This window comes from Monodelphis domestica, chromosome 4 (genome assembly GCF_027887165.1).
Source record: "Monodelphis domestica isolate mMonDom1 chromosome 4, mMonDom1.pri, whole genome shotgun sequence".
Taxonomy (NCBI): domain Eukaryota; kingdom Metazoa; phylum Chordata; class Mammalia; order Didelphimorphia; family Didelphidae; genus Monodelphis; species Monodelphis domestica.
The window spans coordinates 347,299,929-347,319,603 of record NC_077230.1 but is presented as its reverse complement, the minus strand read 5'-3'; the positions used below and the strand labels follow the sequence as shown (position 1 = coordinate 347,319,603).

The following is a 19,675-nucleotide window of genomic DNA, read 5'->3' as shown; positions in this document are numbered from 1 at the left end:
GAAAGACAAGAATACTCAGAGTTGGGGATGAGGAGGGAAGGCATTCCAGGCACGGGGCTTGGCTGTAGAAAATTATAGGCATGTCAAGTTTAGGAACAACTTTGGAAAGTTGAAAAAAAGCAGAAATCTACTTTGAATGAGAGAATTCGTGAATAATCATCATCCTCATACTGACATTTATTTATCTATCACTTTAAGGTTGATAGTTCTTTGCACACATTACTTTGATCTTCATAGAAATCTTATGACATAGGTGCTATAATTATCCCCGTTTTATAGATGAGACACTTTGGCTTGAAGTTAAGTTAAGTTAAGGGTCCCACAGCTAGGAAGTCTCTGAGGCAGAGTTCCAAAGCAGATCTAAGACCCTGTCCACTACAATATGCTACCTGTAATAGCATGATGTACAGAGTGGGGAAAATCCTATGTTTCCTGATTTCAAGGAATTTACATTCCATTTGGAAGGATACATTTAAAAAGACAATAAATACAAAAGGAGGAAAAGAATGAAAACAATAAATACAAAAGGAGGGAAAGAATGAAGACAATAAAAACAAAAGGAGGAAAAGAATGAAGACAATAAATACAAAAGGAGGAAAAAATAAAGACAAATTTAAAAGGAGGGAAAGAATGAAGACAATAAATACAAAAGGAGGAAAAAATAAAGACAAATTTAAAAGGAGGGAAAGAATAATGATCCTAAAAGGATCACGGAAGTTTTCTCATAGGCAGTTGCACCTTCATTGAGTCTTGAAACAAACTGAAGATCCCAAGAGACAGAGTTAAGAAAGCTGTCTATTCCAGGCTTGAAGGACAGTCTGTGCAAAGGGACAGAGGAGGTAGATGGACTACTGAATTCTAGGAACAACAAATGGGTCAGATGGGCTGATACCTAGAGTATGTGTAGGGGAATGATATGAAAGATGCATGGAAAAGTTGGCTGGATTAAAGGAATTCCTGTACCCAAGACAAGAGGCAAAAAGATATCCTCATTTATAGAGTGAATGGGGGAAACAGAAACCCTGGGACTGGCGCAATGAAGGCAGAAGAGCTTATCTGGTGACTTATGATCTCATCCAATAAGCAGCCATTAAATTAGGGGTCCCCAAACTTTTTACACAGGGAGCCAGTTCACTGTCCCTCAGACCGCTGGAGGGCCGGACTATAAAAAAAAAGTATGAACAAATCCATACACCGCTGTCTGGGATAGCAAAGGCTGCAGCACTGGCTGTGATGGGCCTGTCACACCTTACACAGGCCCATCACCTCCACCACTATACAGGGCAGTAGTATACACAGTGTGGAATCCCCTCCCCAAGATCGCCATGCACCATGCTGACGTCTTCCATTGTGCAGTCACATAATCCTTTGCATGGCACTTCGTTCTTGTTCAGTTACTCTCAGAACAAGGCACCACACAAAGGATGATGTCACTGGAAGTAGTACTGTATGTTGTTACAGACAAAAGAGTGGTTGCCTTAAATTGTGACCGCAAAAATATGGTTTCAAGACTTTGAATTGCCAAAACTGTAAAGATAATTTTTTGTGTCTTGATATTATATTAAGAATAAAGTGGTCGCCATTGGAAAAATTCCCAAATATGAAATACCTAAGTCAGCTGGGTTTTTATGGAGATTTTAATTAATACAAATAAGGAATTAAGGAAAGGGAGAGAGAGAGAGTAAGAGGGAATAATGGAAAAGGGGCCTAGGCCATTGGCCTAGGCCTGAGCTTTAAGAGAGACCAGTCAGTCTTTAATCCACTCACCACAAGATTTGTCCCAAGCAAGATTCCAGTGTTCAGAGAGACCCAGCTACTCCAACTAGTCTGAGCTCCAATTCAGCTCCCAAAGCTGCACTCCCTTTTCAGAGGCCTTCTGACCTCCTTTTAAAGAGAATTTTCTCCTATGTCACCTCCCCTAAGTTTTCACATCTACCAGTCATAGTAGACATTTTCACAGGACTGACCATTCTTAATTCACACCTGAGTAGACTAAAACTTTTGAGTAATTCACACCTGAGTAGACTAATCTTGTCCTTTGAAAGTTGCCTGATTAATTTGATCTTCATAGGTACTTAGCATCCCTTTGTATTAGATCTAAAAATAAACCTAGCTTAAGGGTTTTTGCTTCACTGTAGTATGGGTTGGGGACTTTTCATTGTTCAATCAGGAGTTTACAACTTTATCTTCCCCTAAAGTATGCCTAAGTATGGGTGGAGTAATGTTAGAGTTCCCACCTACATGCCTGACTAAAGTCCCTTCATTAAAAAATAAGGGGATAGCAGCCTTAACCAAAAATGTTCTAAGGTAGAGTCTGAGAAATTTTAAGATTCACAATGTGAGTGACGCTGCGCTTTGTGGCACCACCGCCACATACAGTGCTCCTCTCCCTGACCACCAATGAAAGAGGTACCCCTTCTGGAAGTACAGTGGGGGCCAGATACATGGCCTCAGGGGGCCACATGTGGCCCATGGGCCATAGTTTGGGGACCCCTGCATTAAATGCCCACTTTATAGAGCTGCTAAGGATAAAAAGACAAAACATGCAGACAGATATGTTTACAGGTATCCCTTTCACACTGCAACTTTCCCCATCATGGTTTTGCTATAATTAAATGGGAATTTTGGGGGAGTTTTGTGGAAGCCACAGACAACATGTGATGGCCAATAGATGGCACAGAAAAAGCTAGAAATTCATAAATGCATAAAATATATGCATAGTATTATATAATATCAATATTTTTTAATAAAAAGGGGCAGCTGGGTATCTCAGTAGATTGAGAGCCAGGCTCAGAGATGAGAGGTCCTGGTTCAAATCTGACCTCAGACACTTCCGAGCTGTGGCCCTGGGCAAGTCACTTGACCCCCATGACATAACCTTTATTGCTCTTCTGTCTGGGAACCAATACACAGTTTTTATTCTAATATTGTGGTATTCAAGTTTTTTTTTAAATTTTGCCTTTTAATACCATAAATATACACAATTTCTTTTTTAAAGCTAAAGTTTCTGAAAACAATCTAAAAGCTAGAAAATGAGACACAAAGGCTAGAAATATTATAACACTGACCTACATATCACCTATAACTAAACACATAACCCAAATTTTACCATAAGGTACTGAAAACACCCCATAAAAGAAAAGGAAAAAAAAAACTCTGACCTTCTCTGGTATGAAGGGAGGACCAAAACATTTTACAAGGATTTTCCAAATTACCCATAACTCCCACTCAGATATGGACTACCTGCATACTGGATACTTGGAAGAGAAGGGGGTGGTGGTGAGGAAGATGATCAGGAAGGGGAGGAAGATGAAAAGGAGAAGAAGAGGAGAGGGGGAGGAGGAAGATGATGGGCAGGGAGAGGAGTGGGGAGAAGAAGTAGAGGGAAGAAGGAAGAAGAGGAGGATGGGTAGGAGGGAGAAGAGGAAGAAGAAGGGAAGAGTAGGGAGGGGAGGAGTAGGAGGGAGATGAGGGGGAGGAAAAAGAAGAGAAGGAAGAAGAAGAGGAGGAGGGAGAGGAAGATGAGGAGGAGGGAAGGGAAGAGAAGAGCTGGAGAAGGAGGAAGAAGATGCTGGGGAAGGGAAGGAGAAGGAAGGGGAGAAGGAAGATGAGAAGGGGAGGAAGAGGAGGAAGATGAGAGGAAGGATGGGAGAAGGAACATAAGGAAGAAGAGAGAGAGGAAAGGAGGAAGAATAAAAGGAGTGAAGGGGGAGAAGGAAGGGAAGGCAGAGTAGAAACAGGGACAGAGCACAAGAAACTAGGGGGATCAGGAAAAGCCTTCTGAGGGCATGTGAACTGAGCCTTGAAGGAACCTAAGGATTCTCAGCAGTGAAAGCAAATAAAAGGCATAGCAGTGGCAGATGTAATGCCAAGTCTGCCTCCTGTCAATTTGACTGTACTGTAGAGGATGTGAAGGAGAATTATGTGAAAGAAGCCTGTAAAAAGTAGAATGAAGCCAGACTGTCAATCAACAAACATTTATTAATTCAATTCAATAAACATTTACTAAGCACCCACTATGTGCTAGGCACTGTGCTAAGCACTGAGTATAAAAAAGGGAAAACATTAATATAGTCCCTACCCTCAGGGAACCCACATTCTAATGAGCAGACAGCATGCAAATACTTATGAACATATAAGATGCATGCAGGGTAAATGGAAGGTGATTTCAGAAGGAAGACATTCATAGTAGGAGGTTGGGGAAAAGATTAAGAAAAAAAGAAACTTGCAGAGTACTTAGAAGCCATCTAGTCCAACTCCTTTATTTTATAAAAGAGGAAACTGACAACCAAAGGGAAATGGCTTTCCCACAGTCAATCAGATCGTAAGTGGCTGAGATGGAGGAAGACAACCCACGAGAGGGAAGGAGAGGGAAAAAGAAGAGAAAAGTTCCCTGGAGTGGTGGCAGGATGGAGTCCAATCCAAAAGAATGGACCTGGGTGGGAAACAAAGAGGTAGCTGACCTGAAGGCCCTCTTTAAATGGAGATTTGGGGAAAAGCTCATAACCTTCCAATCAGAGGAGCACAGGGTACCAATGAGAGGTGAGTGCCAAGGCTGATGTGTTCTCCCTGGGTGATGAATTTTCTGATGATGAAGTTTCCTGGGGCAATGATGGAGTCCAATCCAAAAAGCATGCAATAGGTGGGAAATAAAGAAATATATGTTGTGTGACTCTCCTCCCCCCCCAAATTCAGTCATTTAGCAGTACACAAAGAGAAGACAGCGGGACTGATCCAGGGATGAAGACAGGTAGGGCATGAATGGTGGCCAGAGCAGGAGATAACTGGAGTCAAGGATGGAAGACAATGTATATAGCACAGCCAGCACTTAGCACAGTGCCTTTCACATTAATATATGTTAACTGAGGGGCAGCTAGGTGGCTCAGTAGACAGAAAGCCATGCCTAGAGTAGAGTTCAAATCTGGCCTCAGACACTTCCTAGCTGTGTGACCCTGGGCAAGTCACTTAACTCCCATTGCCTAGCCCCTGCTACTTTTCTGTCTTAGAATTGGTACTAAGATTGAATTGCTTGTCAACTCTGGAGGGAAGAAGTGAGAGAGACAATATGGATTATATCACTTTGGAAAACTTATGTGGAAAGTTGTTATTAGGTTTTTTTTAATTGATACTTAGGAGAGGGGAAGGCTAGGTGGTTCAGTGGACTGAGTGTCAGGCTTAGAGATGGGAGATCCTAAATTCAAATCTGACCTCAGACACTTCCTAGCTGTGTGACCCTGGGCAAGTCACTTAACCCCATTGCCTAAATCTTACCACTCTTCTGCCTTGGAACCAATACCCAGTATTGATTCTAAGATGAAAGGTAAGGGTTAAAAAAAAAAAGAATGGATACTAAGACAGAGGGTAAGAGTTTAAAAATAAATAAATAAATGCTATTTGATTGATTGATGGTTAAACCAGTCAACTATGAGACAAAGACTGACAAGACTGAGGGGGGGAAGTGAAGCTAGAACTGGGGCAATGGCCCAGGAGAAAAGGGGAGATTTGGGGGATAGAGATCATGAAGAAAATAAACAATAAGTTTGGGAGTATGAGGCAGAGTGAGAGATGGAAGAACAGCAGATTACCAGCGGAGGAGGAGCACAATTTCCCAGAGATCCTTAGAGTTAGAGTGCCAAATGCCAGAGCTGGAGGAAATCTTAGAAACCACCCCTTTTTGTGGCCTCTTTTGGGTCTCTGGACCCCTTTAACAATCAGCCCGCTAACACCTATGGACTCTTCTCAGAATAGGATTTTTAAATACGCAAAATAAAAAATCAGATTGCAAACAATACCCAGTTCTGTTCAAATAAAGATGGATTTTTTTTGTCCGTTCAAGTTCACAGGCCCTCAGAAATCCACTGACAAACTCTTCGAGGGTCTGTGGATCCAGGTTAAGAATTCTCAACAACCCGACATCTTCATTTAATAACTAGAGAGGCTAAGATCTAAGAAAGTAAATTATTTGTTTGGTCACATGACCAGTCCACAAGAGTAGCAGAAATGGTCTCCTTCCCCTTCATTCCAGTTGTTTCTTCCACACTCTGAACCTAAATCATTCCTGATCCTGCTCACTCTCGAGCGATCCCTGGCTCTCACCCATATCCTTCCACTTTCTCAGAGGGAAGAATTACTGTGCCTTTCTTGGGAAAAAGATTCTCCTCTCCCCCATGGGTAAGCCTGGTCAGAGTCCTAAGAATTCCAAAAGACAGGAAAAGGTCGTTTGCTGCCCAATCTCAGTTGGCAGGTAAGATTTTGGAACCCTGGGAATCAGATGTTTGGGACCGCAGAGATTAGGACTTAATAAGTGGTTTGTTTGTTTCTTTTTTAAAAACCCTTCCCGTCCATCTTGGAATCAATACTGTGTATTGGCTCCAGGCAGAAGAGTGGTGAGGGCTGGGCAATGGGGGTTCAGTGACTTGCCCAGGGTCACACAGCTGGGAAGTATCTGAGGTCAAATTTGAACCCAGGACCTCCCATTTCTGCCCCCCCCCCCTTAATACGTTTTTAAAGAAGCACAAGCTTCCTTGTAGGGCAGAAAAAGTATTGGGTCTGATGACAGGTAGAATAGCTGGATTTGAATCCCAATTCTGCTACTAACTCGGCATTTCAGAGCTCTGTAGGGGCCAACATCTGAGCGTGATTGAGTGTGTGTGAGCCAGAGTGCATGTCTGTTTCCCCAAACCTCAGTTCCTCCAACATCTGGGGTCCTGCCTCCTTACATTCCCTCGGCTTTGATGGTCCGTCCAAGCTGGGAGGGGAGGAAGGGCAGCTGTTCTGCTCCAGAGAACTCCCATCCTTCCTAGAGTCAGGCTCTAGTTAACTCTGGCTTTCACAATTTCATGAAATAGCATCATCCTGACAAGGCAAAGGCAGGGACGGAGATGGATGGCCACAAAGCCCACAGGCCCACAGCTGGCGGGGTGGAAAAGGAAGAAAGGGTCCAGATTAGCAAAGCAGCGGTCCTCTGACCTTCTCTAACCCGCTCGCTAGCTTTTGTAGTTGTGGCTAATTCAACCTCAGCCTTTCCTGTTTAGACGAGAGACTTCAGGAGCCCCCAGAAAATCTGTGCCACCCTCATGCCCCTTCCACCTCCCACCTCGCCGCCACCTCTTCAGGGCTAAGGACAGACTTGTCAGACATGGAGAATCTTTGTTTTCCTGTCAAACACTTAGAATATGGGTGCAGAATGCCAGAACTGGCCAGACCTCCTAAAGGAGGAAGGGACCTCAGCGGTCATCTAGTCCAGGCCACACCTGGAGGGCAGCAACCCCCATTCTGATCCCCCTTCCCCCCCACCCCCAGGCAACTCATTCCCCTTTGGGACAGCTCTAGAGGTCGGCAAATTCTTCTTTTTTGTTGTTCACTCATTCAGGCATAACCAAGATTCTTCATGACCCTACGGACCATGGCTATCCATGAGTTTTTCTTGGCAAGGATTCTGGAGTGGTTTGCCATTTTCTTCTCCAAGTGGATCCTTTTAGCTGACAATTGACAAGAAAACAATGATTTTCCATGTCTGACAAGCCTGGCCTTAGCCCTGAAGCAGAGGGAAAGTGGTAAGTGGAGGGGGGCATCGGGGGGGACAAATGACTTGCCCAGGGTCACAGGGATAGGAAGTATCCGAGGCCAGATTTGTTCTCAAGTCTTCCCACTCTAGGCCTGGCACTCTAACCACTCAGGCACACCTGCCTCTTTTTGTTCAGTCACATCTGACTCTTCGTGACCCCATGGACCATAGCTATCTCCAGGATTTTCTTGGCAAGGATACTCAAGTGGTTTGCCATTTCCTTCTTCTTTTGTCAGGCAATCAGAAGTCAAGGCGCTTGCCCAGGGTCACACAGCTAGGAAGTATCTGAGATCAGATTTGAACCCAGGTCCTCCTGAGTCCAGGCCCAACATTCTATCCACTGAGCCACTTAGTTGCCTCCTTTTGTTATTAAGAATTCTAATACTTTGTTCTAATTTTGTAACAGAGTTCTAGCTCTTTGTGACTCCGTGGACCACAGCTCTCCTTGGGGTTTACGTTGAGTTTATACCGTAATGGAGGGTGACCCTGACTCCCTAAAACTTGGCCTCAGGGCTCCTTATTCTGCCTTCCTGGGCCAAACAGAACAAGTAGAATCTCTTCCACAGGCTGAGTTCAAATACCTGATGGTGACTCTCACCACCTCCTCCCCCTAAGCCTTCTCCTTTCCACTTTCCTTCCGTGGAACCTTGTACAGCATGGCCTCGAGCAGGAGGTCAGGAAGAACCAGGGGTCCTTCACTGGGTCCTGGGTACCCCCTCTTCTCTGGCTTATTGCTGTCCCTGGTGCCCACAACTGAACGCAGCATCCCTCACGTGGCCCGACCTTGCAGAGGACCGTGGGACCATCGCTTCCTTATTTCCAGATGTTGATGCCCCTCTCATTACAGCTCCTGATTGCATGAGCTTTTTAGGCTGCTGTGGCATGCTTTGGGCATTTTGCATGATGAGCTTGCATCCCATTGAAACTATCAAGTATTTTTCTTAGGAACCAACATCTAGATATCCTCTTGTGACATTGGTTTTTTTAACCTTAGTGTAAGACTTTGCATTTATCCTTCATAAAGATATCCAAATTGTTGAGTCAATTCCCTGGTGCAGTATGTACAGCACTTAGCCTGAAGGTAGGAAGACCTGAGTTCAAATCTGGCCTCAGATTCTTACTAGTTGTATGATCCTGAGCAAGTCACTTAACCCTGTTTGCCTCTGTTTCTTTGACTATAAAATAGTGATGATAGCAGCCTTTACTTCACAGGGCTGTTTTTTAGCACAGTGTCCGGCAAATATTAGGTACTATATTCATACTTACTTCTTTTCCTTCTCTCCCTCCATTATTAAGTTTCATCTTGTTAGATTTATTGCAGTGTTCTAGGCTTTGGAGTACAGAATCATAACTGTAGAATATAGAATGTCAGAGCTAAAAGGGAGCTCCCAGCTCTTCATTCTCATGTTACATATGGGAAAACTGAGGTCCCGAGAAGGCATACATGAGAGATTGGCAGAGCAAGCTTTCTCTCCTATACCATGATTCCCATCTTAGAGCCTTTGCTCAGAATATTACCTTCACCTAGAATTCCCTCTTGGTTCCTCTTTCAATCAATTCGTCACTCAAAGCTCTGCTCAAGGCTCTTCCTTCTCCAAGAAGCCCTCTGGGACTGCTCCAAACCACAATGACCTCTCCCTTGTCTGGACTTCAGCCATTCTTAAAAAACTGGGCCACTGACCATCCCCTTTCCTGGCTCATTCTCCTTTGTTGTCAGACTGTCCTCCATGCCCACCTCTGCCTCCTACAGAGACCCTTCAAATCCACCTTGGGCGAGAAGCCTTTCCTGCCCCCATTGCTAGTCCCTTTCACTTATGTCATAGTTGCCTTGTATTGAGAGGGTTTGCACGTCATCTCCCGCAGTAGAACAGCTACTTCTTGAGGATAGAGACCTTTTTTGCCTTTCTTTGTTCGGTGATTATATATCCAGCTTTGGTACCCAGCCTTCCTGATCTAACCTACTGACTGCCCAACTCAGCCACATCCCCTGAAGACCTGCCCTGGCCACAGGGTTCTTACCTGTTCCCAGGTGACTCATGAGACCCATGGCTTGATGGGGCAGAGGCAGCTATGGCCTATTGGTTAAGAGCACTAGGTCTGGAGTAAAGAAGATCTGAGTTCAAATCCAGACTCATATACTTCCTAGCTGTGTGATCCTGGGCAAGTCACTTAATTTCTGAATGACAAAAATGACAAAAATTATTGACAACAAGAATTTCTTTCTGACAAAAGGATCCATCCACTGGAGAAGGAAATGGCAAATTACTACAGTATCCTTGCCAAGAAAACCCCATGGATAGCCATGATTCATGTGGCTATGAAGACACAGGCACAACTAAACAACAACATGATGACTTGAGGGGTAAGAAAAGGGGGTGCTGCCTCCTCTGAATTTGCATGAAGGAAAACTGGACTCTGTAGCCTGGTGACTAGGACCCCCAGCTGCCTAGAAAGAAGAAGAAAGGGGCTCGGTGTTGGCAGAGCAAAACCTGGTGCCCAGCGGGCTCTGATTTTCATGCAGATTTGCATGTCCAGAGACTTCTCTGGAATTTGCTCCTGAGTCAAATGAAATCATAGAACCCTGCGACCGTGGAATACTGGCGTTGTCGAACCAGAAAAGACACACAGATTCTTGGGATGCGGAATTCTAAAAGGAGCATCATCTTCAGCCACTGGACCTCAGAGTGTCCAATTGTCACCTCAACAGTGATCAGCATCCCACCTTTACTCAAAAACCTCCAGTGAGAGGAAAGGACCTCATGACCTCCTGCTGAGGCACCCATTCCATGCATGGATAACTCGGTTTGGTCTTTGTGGACTCTAAACTGCTTCTGACAACTTCTACCCACCTCATTTAGTATTCCTGATACAGTAATTCACAAAGAAGTCACAAGACATAGAGAATCTCTAAGCAGCCAGTCTTGGACTCAGGAAAACCTGGATTCAAATCTTACCTCTAACATATACCTCATGTCTGCCTCCAGAATTCTGTGTTCTAAAGTCTCTTCCTTATTCCTCTCTTTGGGCAACCTCAGATTATATCTTCTGACCCTAAATCCAGCCCTCTTTCTGCTCTCCCTGATTGCAAAGGGCACACTTCTGATGCCCAACAGAGAGAATGTTCTCCAGTTCCCTGTTCAGAGAAAATGCCTACCTTGAAAAATTAGTTAACCCAGGGGATGGAGTGCCAGGTTTGAAGAGAAGACCTGAGTTCAATAAAGCCTCAGACACTTAATGGCTGTGTAACCTTGGGCAATTCACTTAATCCTTGTTTGCCTCAGTTTCCTTGCCAAGAAACTGTGTGACTTTGGGCAATTCACTTAATCCTTGTTTGCCTCAGTTTCCTTGCCAAGAAACTGTGTGACTTTGGGCAATTCACTTAATCCTTGTTTGCCTCAGTTTCCTTGCCAAGAAACTGTGTGACTTTGGGCAATTCACTTAATCCTTGTTTGCCTCAGTTTCCTTGCCAAGAAACTGTGTGACTTTGGGCAAGTCACTTAATCCTTGTTTGCCTCAGTTTCCTTGCCAAGAAACTGTGTGACTTTGGGCAATTCACTTAATCCTTGTTTGCCTCAGTTTCCTTGCCAAGAAACTGTGTGACTTTGGGCAAGTCACTTAATCCTTGTTTGCCTCAGTTTCCTTGCCAAGAAACTGTGTGACTTTGGGCAAGTCACTTAATCCTTGTTTGCCTCAGTTTCCTTGCCAAGAAACTGTGTGACTTTGGGCAATTCACTTAATCCTTGTTTGCCTCAGTTTCCTTGCCAAGAAACTGTGTGACTTTGGGCAAGTCACTTAATCCTTGTTTGCCTCAGTTTCCTTGCCAAGAAACTGTGTGACTTTGGGCAATTCACTTAATCCTTGTTTGCCTCAGTTTCCTTGCCAAGAAACTGTGTGACTTTGGGCAATTCACTTAATCCTTGTTTGCCTCAGTTTCCTTGCCAAGAAACTGTGTGACTTTGGGCAAGTCACTTAATCCTTGTTTGCCTCAGTTTCCTTGCCAAGAAACTGTGTGACTTTGGGCAAGTCACTTAATCCTTGTTTGCCTCAGTTTCCTTGCCAAGAAACTGTGTGACTTTGGGCAAGTCACTTAATCCTTGTTTGCCTCAGTTTCCTTGCCAAGAAACTGTGTGACTTTGGGCAAGTCACTTAATCCTTGTTTGCCTCAGTTTCCTTGCCAAGAAACTGTGTGACTTTGGGCAAGTCACTTAATCCTTGTTTGCCTCAGTTTCCTTGCCAAGAAACTGTGTGACTTTAGGCAAATCATTTAATCCTTGTTTGCCTCAGTTTCCTTGCAAAGAAACTGTGTGACTTTGGGCAAGTCACTTAATCCTTGTTTGCCTCAGTTTCCTTGCCAAGAAAACCATAATCCTAATAGTACCTATCTCCCAGGGTTGTTGTATCAGATGAGATAATAATTGTAAAGCACTTAGCACAGTAAAAACGTTAGCTATTTATTATTATAATTATTCTTTAAAAGTATCCAGCCAGCCACTTGTTTAAGCTCTGGCTTGACCGCTGGGTGAAGGGGCAGATCCTTTCACTGCCTCTACTTTCCCCTTCTAGGATGAAGGGACTGGACTACACAGTCTCCAAGATTCCTTCCAACTCTAACAATGAAGGAATCTGTGAGTCACCTGTTCTGAAGAGTACCATGTGCCGGGTTCTCCAGTACACCATCAGCTAGAACGCAATCTTTCCTATACTGAGAATCCTAGCCCCTGGATTTACCAACCGCAATCCCAAAGCTGAATAGTCCATCCACTTCAGGAGGTGGTGAACTCCACATCACTAGAAGCTTTCCAGCTGTAGGTTAGTGGCTTTCCTGTTTGGATAACAGGTTAGACCACATACTCTCTGAAACCCTTTCTAGTTCTCAGATTCTGTGGTTTTATTAATGTATCTTATCCTGTGTCTTATAGACAGCAGGGTGGCCCAGTAGATAGAGCACCAGACCTGGAATCAGGAAGACCTGAGTTCAAATCCAGTCTCAGACATTTACCATCTATGTGACTTTGGGCATCACTTAATTCTGTTTGCCTCAGTTTACTCATCTAGAAAATGAGCTGGAGGAGGAAATGGCAAACTGCTCCAGTATCTTTGCCCAAAAAAACCTCAAATGGGGTTATGAAGAGTCAAACCCGACTGAAACAACTAAACAAGAAGACCTGTGTCATCATTATACATAGGAAGGAGTCGCTGGGAGAGAATTTGAAATCTGTCTTGGGTAGAGATGGGGGTGGACGGATAACTTTTAAAATATTGTGGGAGGGACAGCTAAGCTGCTCAATAGATAAATAGTAGACCTAGAGATGGGAGATCCTAGGTTCAAATCTGACCTCAGACACTTCCCAGCTGTGTGACCCTGGGCAGGTCACTTGACCCCCATTGCCTAGCCCTTACCACTCTTCTGCCTTGGAACCAATACATAGTATTGATTCCAAGACAGAAGGTAAGGGTCTAAAAAATAAAAATAAAAATAAATTTAAAAAGAACATTGTAAGTTCTTAGCTACTTTTGGTGTCTGGAGAACAACAGGCAGGGAGATAGACCCAGGGATCTTGAAGATCCTTCTCAAGTCTACCCCCATATCTACAATCTTTTCTGATTATCAAGATGCAGCCTGGAATAACAGAAAAAAGATCTAGATGGGAATTATGGTTTCGCAATCCTGGTCTAGGCTCACACAGACTCACCATGTGACCTTAGGCAAATCCCTTTCCCTGCCCCGACTTCATTTTCCCCATCTGGAAAATGGAACACTCAGACCAGGCAGCCCTGGCGTTCTTGGGATCTGTGGCTCACGGGTTGCTCTCAGAGTGGTGGCATCAAATCAAAGGTGTCCTGAGACATTCCCCACTCACGAAGACACGGTGGCCCTGGTCTTTGGAGGAGCAAAACTCAGCCTCCGTCTGTGAATGCTCTCAGCGTCCTCGGCTGACAGCTAGCGACGCCTAGTGGACTAAATCTCCGGTTCTGGCCTGGGAAGTGCCTGGAAGTGTGAAAGGCGGGATCTCCGAGTTAGAAGGGATCTGGGGATGTCAGAACTAGAACTCACGGAGAAACAGATTTGATGGGAAGGGACTTCAAAAACCATCTAGTCTGAAGCTCTCATTTTACAAAGGAAGAAACTGAGGCCCATGGAAATGAAAAGACTTGCCCAAAGTCACACAGCTAGAAAGTATCCAAGAAGTCATTGGACTTCAGTGACTGTTCTCTTCATTGGTCCACACTGTAACCTGTCAGCGGTGGGAGGAGGAAGGAGAAAAAAGGAAGAGAAGAAGCATTAATTAAGTACTTACTGTGTGCCAGGAACTGTGCTAAATATAATCTCATTTGGTATTTACAATACTGGGAAGCAGATGCTCTTATGATCCCTGTTTTAGAGTTGAGGAAACTGAGGCAGACAGTGGTTAAGTGACTTGTCCAGGGTCACACAGGAACTTTGGCAACTATATAATCAATAACAGTGATCTACAAAGTTCATCCCCACAGTAGTCATTTTCAATAGGACAGAATGAGTCAGATAGGATGAATGACTCAGGTATGGATGGGTTTCTGTCTTTGTTATCTTTTCCCCAAAATGCATCCCTTTCCCTTTTTATCTTCACGTCAAAGAAGCCAGTATCCAAATGCACCCATTTGAAACTTGCATGCCATCTTGCCTCTTTGTCATTCCCTCTCATCCAATCAGTTGCCAAATCTTGTCCATTCCCCTTCCTGCCATCTCTCCTTCTCCTTCCCATCTTTCCACTCATGCAGTCACTCCCCCATTCCTTACCTCTCACCCAGAATACTGTGATAGTCGGATTGGTCACCACACTTCATGTGTCTCCACTCTCCAGCCCATCATCTAGACAGATGCTAAGGTGGCTTTCCTAAAGCATCGGGCTGCCCATTTCACTCATCTACCCATTAAACTCCCTATTGCCTCTGAGATCCAATATGCTTTTCTATTTATCTCATCCATTTTACATTTCTTCCTTATGAGGGAGTTTCGTGACATATTTATTAATACATTCAGATTTCTAAATGAATAAGTCCACCTGTATTGAGGTCACCTACTCAGTTTTTAAAAAACTGATGTGTTATGTAGAACCAAAAAGTGTTAGGGATCATCATGATCATTACAGTAGAATTTATATAACACTTGAAGATTTACAATGCATGTTACAAATATTATCTCACTGACCCTCACAATAACCCTTTGAGGGGGACAGCTGGAAAGCTCAGTGGATGGAGAGCCAGACCCAGAGATGGGAGTTGCTGGGTTCAAATCTGGCCTCTGATGCTTCCTAGCTGTGTGACCCTGGGCAAGTCACTTAACCCCCATTGCCTAGCCCTTACCATTCTTCTGCCTTAAAACCAATACGCCGTATTGACTCTAAGACGGAAAGTAAGGGCTTATAACCCTTTGAGGATGGTGCTATTTTTATCCCCATTTTATAGATGAGTAAACTGAGGTACATTAAACCATACATTAACTCCCGATCATAAATACACAACTCATTCATTTCAGGATATGAAAGAGCCTGGGAATTGCCTGCCTGGGGCAGAGCTGAGCCCTGGGCTCCTCTTTGTGCCCACACTGGAATTTAGTCAAGGGCTAGACCCTTGAGACTAGGAGTAGAGATTGGATTACTGGGTGCTTGATAAACAGTTGGAGTGTCCAGCATCTCACGGGCTAGACTATGAGCTACTTCTCCATTCTGTCTCACCCCCACTGCACTCAGTAGGTATCTTGGGAACTATTTGTTGAATGCATGAATGAGTGAAGGAATGAATACGTGGAGAAAATGAATGTATAAAGGAAGAAGGAATGATAGAATGAAATGAATAAGCAAATGAGCAACCAAATGTAAACAAATGGATAAATGAATGAATGAGCAATGAGTGCAAACCCCAGTGAGTCAGTGGAGCCCACATCCTTTGACCTTTCTGTGGTCTTCACCTAATCAGGATGCCTGGGTCTCTCCACCCAGAAGCAAAGGTCACAGGTTGCTGCTAGGGGAGATTAGGGAGGAAGAGCTGAAAATCTGGTCCTTCTTTTTGCTCTGATGTTCACCAGGCAACACACTCCCTCTCTGGGCTTGACCACAGAGGAGGGGGCTTTTCTTCAACTGGGAGGAAGAGGAGAAGTTCAGACCTCCACCTACTAGCTCAGACTCCACATTCTCTTGAGAAAAAGATGAAAGACTACAAAATGGCTTTGTGGTGAGGACTGGAGAGAATAAAGGCCCGGGTTAGTTTCAGAGTATTCGTTTACTCCTTAAACTCCCTATTGCCTCTAAGGTCAACTATTAATTTTATATTTCTCATTTTCTTCCTTCTGAGTGAGTTTTGTTATCTATTAATACTTTATAAAAGAATAAGTAATAATTAATAATAATAATACACACAACTGCACATACATGAGCACACACGTACATACACGGAACACTAAATTTAGAATTTAAAAAAAATCTGAGTTCTTCTCCTGGCTTGTCCACTTAGGTATGGATGGGGTTCTATCTTCATTGTGGGTCTCTACATTATCCTTTCTCCAAAATGCATCCCTTTTCCTTTTTGTCTTCAAGTCAAAGGAGCCAGTGTCCAAATGCACCCATATGAAACTTGCATGCCATCTTGCCTCTTTGTCCTTCCCTCCCTGTATGACCTTAGGCAGACCCCATCCCTTTCCTTTCTGGGTTTCAGGAAAAATATAGAATCCTGATCTGTAAAATAAAGAAAACAATAGCACCAACTTCTACTTCATTGGGTTGTTGTAAGTCTCAAACCAGATTTTATAGACAGACAGACATGCATGCATGTGTATTATACATACACGTGTATACATGTGTGTTATGTACATATGGTGTGCATGTGCATGTGTGTACGTGCATAGATAGACACACATACCAGTAAGCAGATTTCAAACCTTCGAGTTCTCTATGAGCAAGCGCCAGCTATCATCATCATCAGTATTATTATCTGTAAAAAGAGGTTTGGGTTAGATGACCTCTGAAGGCTCAGCCTGCTATAAAAACTCCCAGAATTCTCCAAACGGAACAGAACTGAATTTTGGGAGACAATCCATCTTTCCAGCCCCTTACCTCCGATCCCGCTCTTACCTAAGCCACTGCCACCCATGGGACCAATAGCTGTCAGCCTTGGTGCCTCTATGAGGAGAACCTCAAACATTTTCCTTGCAGAGCTGCCCATCTGAAAGACGGGGGGAAGTGGAAACTGGGAGAAGGGAAGCTGTTGCTTGAGGAGAAGGGGAGTCGCCATCTCCTCTGCGGTTGATTCCTACCCTCTTCCATAGGTCCCTCAGATCACCATGGGCTGAGGGGGGTGGGAGGGCAGAAGGAGAGGATTTTCTGGGAATGAGTCTTCTCTCTGACTTTGAATGGAGCACTTCCTGAGCCTGTTTCCTGCTCTGGCCTTGGCATGATGTGGAGGCTGGATGGGGGCGTGGGTGAGGAAGAAGGGAGGAGGGGAGAAGGCTATTTCAGCCAGCAAAGTTGGCCCAGGGAGTGGAGAGGAAAATTGATCAGGCAGCTGGACAGATGATGTAGTCCGAGGCAAGCTGAGAGTGGATGTCTCTAGTGGGGCGGACCCAGAAAGGTCCCAGAGCAGGAGGGGAGCAGAGCTGAGCCCTCAAAGGCCAAAGGTAAGGAGCCTCGTTTTCTAGGAGGGCCCCTGAAGCACCACATGTGGGGGCCAGGACATCACGTATATATTTTTGTATCTGCATGCGGTTTCATTTGAGCATCTAATCCTAGACAGAGCAAGAAGGCAACATCATATCGGACAGGGAATCAGGCATTCCTATATGACTCTGGGCAAGTCACATTCCCAGAGCTTTCTAGAAGAAAGAGCCAGGTTTTGAAGACCTTTAATTGCAAATCAGTATTTCATATTTGATGCTAGAAGTAATAGGGAGCCACTGAAACTCAGTAAGCAAGGGGGTTTCCACATCTGGGGAAAAAAAGAAATGGTAATAAAAGAGGTAAAGTGATGGAACAGATAAAGTGCTAGGATTGAAGTACAGAACCTCAAATGTTTCCTCTGACACTTAAGAGCTGGATGGCCTTAGACAAGTCACTTAATATCTCTGTGCCTCATTTTTCCTCATTAGTAAAATGGGGATAATAATACAAGGTATTATTTCACAAAGTTGTTTTAAGACTCCAATGAGAGAATGTATGGAAAGCACTTTGCCAATTTTAAAGTATTATATAGAAGTAAGGGGTTTGGAATGGAAGGGAAGGAATGGACATCAACGTCTGGGACTTATTAGTGGAGGGACTTATAGGAAAGGAACCTCCCCCTCTATTAAACTGCGTTAGTCAGTTCTTATCTTGACTCAAAATATTTACCCTGTCTGTTTCCCAGGGCAGTCATGAGTAAAGGATGAGTTAAAACTGAAAGTGCTCTCCCTAATTTTGAAGAACCTTGGGTTTGAAGCCTGTTTCTGTTGTGTTCCAGCTGTGTGACCTTGGGAAAGTCACTTACATTCCCTGGTCCTTGGTATCCCAGTTCTAGAACCGGGGTTTTGTGAATAGCCCAGAGTGATTATCATTATTCTATCTTGTCCTTTGGTGGATATTTATTGTATATGTGGGATATTGCACATCCACATGTATGCTCTATTTTTTAAGCCCTTAGCTTCTGTCTTAGAAGCAATACTAAGAATCAGTTCTAAGTCAGAAGAGTAGTAAGGGCTAGGCAATTGGAGTTAAGTGACTCATCTAGGGTCACACAGCTAGGAAGTATCTGAAGCCACATTTGAACCCAAGTCCTCCTTCAACTCTAGACCAGGCACTCTATCCTCTGTGTCACCTAGCAGCTCCATGCCCTACTTTTTTTTTTTTAAACCAGATTAGGCTCCTGTAAGGGAGTTCTCACTGAAGAACTTCCACTCTGTAACTTAGCTGCCTAGGGCTCTGTGACTTACCCAAGGTCACATCTTGTATGTGTCAGAAGCAAGACTCAAACTTAAGTCTTTTTTCTATCTGTTGTGATACACTGAATATATGTGTGTGCATATATGTGACTCTGTAGAGAACTGAGTATTGCAGTATGGTGTAGTGAATAGAGTCAGGCTTCAGGTCAAGAAGATCTGGGTTCAAATCCCACCTCTGACCCCTGCTGTCTATGATCCTCAGCAGATCATTTTCATCTTTCATGTTCCCAGGCAACTCTAAGACCCCAAAATCTAGAACCGTGCATTGGCAAAGGGAGTTTCCAGACAATAGGAAACCCCCATGCCAATGAAATCACCACTCCAGTTCAATATATGTGTGGGTGTTTGTATATGTATATGTATTATATTGTATTGCATCTACATACGTATGGGGCACCTGGATGCCAAAGTGAATAAAATGCCAGGTTTGGAGTCAGGAAGAATCATCTTCCTGAGTTCAAATCTGGTCTCAGATACTTATGAGTTGTATGATCCTGGACAAGTCACTTAACTGTTTGCCTCAGTTTCCTCATCTGTAAAATGAGCTAGAGAAGAGAATGGCAAAACACTCCAATATCTTTGCCCAAAAAGCTCCCCAATCGGTCACAGAGAGAGCTGAAAACTCAACAACAACAACAAATGTTTATGTATATGAATTTTATAGTGTGTGTGTATCTAAATATATCTAGAACAAATACATAACAAGTACAAGGATTGCATATTATGTTTCTATGTATGTGCATTGTGGGAAATATGTGTGTCATGAGGATGGACATGTATTATTTATTTGTATATGCATGTGGGCACTACCATGTGTCCATGTGTGTTGTTATGGCCTGAACAGTGTATGGAATCATCCAGAAGTCCCACCTGGAGCTAAGCTAAAAGACTTCCAGTGATGGTGAACTCACTCTTCTTGCTATAATCTAAGCCTCACTCTTCTTTAACTCCTGGTATGGGGCCCCATGCCTCTAGGGCAGTGATGGTGAACCTTTTAGAGACCGAGTGCCCAAATTGCAATCCTCATGCTACATATGAACCGCCCCCTTAACCCAGGCAGGTGAGGGAGGAAGAGCTCTCATTGGCTGCTAGTCAGAGGGGTGGGTGATATGAAAAATGTCCTCAGGTGTGTGTGGACAGGTGTAGGAGAGCAGCCCCCTCAG

The 19,675-nt window shown here is 44.0% G+C and overlaps 1 protein-coding gene across 3 annotated transcripts in view; it reads left to right on the top strand.

The window, feature by feature from the left end:
• P2RY6 (pyrimidinergic receptor P2Y6) overlaps positions 1 to 19,675 on the top strand; it is a 48,730-nt gene that overhangs the window by 24,357 nt on the left and 4,698 nt on the right. For 2 of the 3 annotated variants that reach the window (XM_056795008.1, XM_056795009.1), the window contains exon 2: positions 7,373 to 7,556. The exons of the other annotated variant lie outside the window; for it this stretch is intronic. The gene's annotated coding sequence lies outside the window, so the exon portion shown is untranslated. The remainder of the gene's footprint in view (positions 1 to 7,372; positions 7,557 to 19,675) is intronic. 3 annotated transcript variants of the gene reach the window in all.